The sequence below is a fragment of the Penaeus vannamei genome, chromosome 43 (assembly GCF_042767895.1).
Source record: "Penaeus vannamei isolate JL-2024 chromosome 43, ASM4276789v1, whole genome shotgun sequence".
Taxonomy (NCBI): Eukaryota; Metazoa; Arthropoda; class Malacostraca; order Decapoda; family Penaeidae; genus Penaeus; species Penaeus vannamei.
This window is the reverse complement of record NC_091591.1, coordinates 20584990-20587489: the sequence shown is the minus strand read 5'-3', so window position 1 is coordinate 20587489 and position 2500 is coordinate 20584990. Positions and strand designations below refer to the sequence as shown.

The following is a 2500-nucleotide window of genomic DNA, read 5'->3' as shown; positions in this document are numbered from 1 at the left end:
ACGAAACAACGAAAATAAACACCACAAACAAAGAAAAACAAAGCACAACGAAACAACAAAAATAAACACCACAAACAAAGAAAAACAAAGCACAACGAAACAACAAAAATAAACACCACAAACAAACAAAAAAACAAAGCACAACTAAACAACAAAAGTAAACGTCACAAACAATCAAAAAAACAAAGCGCAACGAAACAACAAAAATAAACACCACAAACAAAGAAAAACAAAGCACAACGAAACAACGAAAATAAACGTCACAAACAAAGAAAAAAACAAAGCACAACGAAACAACGAAAATAAACACCACAAACAAAGAAAAAACAAAGCACAACGAAACAACAAAAATAAACACCACAAACAAAGAAAAACAAAGCACAACGAAACAACAAAAATAAACACCACAAACAAAGAAAAAAACAAAGCACAACGAAACAACTAAAAATAAACACCACAAACAAAGAAAAACAAAGCACAACGAAACAACAAAAATAAACATCACAAACAAAGAAAAACAAAGCACAACGAAACAACAAAAATAAACATCACAAACAAAGAAAAACAAAGCACAACGAAACAACGAAAATAAACACCACAAACAAAGAAAAACAAAGCACAACGAAACAACGAAAATAAACATCACAAACAAAGAAAAACAAAGCACAATTAAACAACAAAAATAAACCACAAACAAAGAAAAAGAAAGCACATCGAAACAACAAAAATAGACACCACAAACAAAGAAAAACAAAGCACAACTAAACAACAAAAATAAACACCACAAACAAAGAAAAACAAAGCACAACTAAACAACAAAAATAAACACCACAAACAAAGAAGAACAAAGCACAACTAAACAACAAAAATAAACACCACAAACAAAGAAAAACAAAGCACAACGAAACAACGAAAATAAACACCACAAACAAAGAAAAACAAAGCACAACGAAACAACGAAAATAAACACCACAAACAAAGAAAAACAAAGCACAACTAAACAACAAAAATAAACACCACAAACAAAGAAAAACAAAGCACAACGAAACAACGAAAATAAACACCACAAACAAAGAAAAACAAAGCACAACGAAACAACAAAAATAAACACCACAAACAAAGAAAAACAAAGCACAACGAAACAACGAAAATAAACACCACAAACAAAGAAAAACAAAGCACAACGAAACAACAAAAATAAACACCACAAACAAAGAAAAACAAAGTACAACGAAGCATCAAAAATAAAGACCACAAACAAAGAAAAACAAAGCGCACCGAAACAACAAAAATAAACACCACAAACAAAGAAAAACAAAGCACAAAGAAACAACGAAAATAATCATCTCAAACAAAGAAAAACAAAGCGCAACGAAACAACAAAAATTATCATCACAATCAAAGAAAAATAAAGCACAACGAAACAACAAAAATAAACAACACAAGCAAAGAAAAACAAAGCACAACGAAACAACAAAAATAAACACCACAAACAAACAGCAAACAAAGGGCAACGAAACAACAAAAATAAACATCACAAACAAAGAAAAACAAAGCACAACGAAACAACAAAAATAAACACCACAAAACAAAACAGCAAACAAAACCCACTAATAAACAACAAAAATAAACACCACAAACAAGCAAAAACAAAGCACAACGAAACAACGAAAATAAACACCACAAACAAAGAAAAACAAAGCACAACTAAACAAAACGAAAAGAAACACCACAAACAAAGTAAAACAAAGCACAACTAAACAACAAAAATAAACCACAGACAAGGTAATTAAAAGCACAACGATACAACAAAAATAAAGACCAAAAACGAAGAAAAACAAAGCATAACAAAACAACAAAAATAAACACCACAAACAAAGAAAAACAAAGCACAACTAAACAACAAAAATAAACAACACAAACAAAGAAAAACAAAGCAGAACGAAACATCGAAAATAGACACCACAAACAAACAGCAAACAAAGGTCACTAATAAACAGCAAAAATATACGTCACAACCAAAGAAAAACAAAGCACAACGAAACAACAAAAATAAACACCACAAACAAAGAAAAACAAAGCACAACGAAACAACAAAAATAAAAACCACAAACAAACAAAAACAAAAGCACAACGAAACAACGAAAATAAACACCACAAACAAAGAAAAACAAAGTACAACTAAACAACAAAAATAAAATCACAAACAAAGAAAAACAAAGCACAACGAAACAACGAAAATAAACACCACAAACAAAGAAAAACAAAGCACAACGAAACAACAAAAATAAACACCACAAACAAAAAAAACAAAGCACAACGAAACAACGAAAATAAACACCACAAACAAAAAAAAACAAAGCACAACGAAACAACGAAAATAAACACCACAAACAAAGAAAAACAAAGCACAACGAAACAACAAAAATAAACACCACAAACAAAGAAAAACAAAGCACAACGAAACAACAAAAATAAACACCAAGCAAACAAAGAAAAA

General features: G+C 29.8%; 1 protein-coding gene across 1 annotated transcript in view; it reads right to left on the bottom strand.

Annotated features, from left to right (window-relative positions):
- LOC138860827 (uncharacterized) overlaps window positions 1-2500 on the bottom strand; it is a 149566-nt gene that overhangs the window by 106862 nt on the left and 40204 nt on the right. The gene's annotated exons all lie outside the window — the stretch shown is intronic.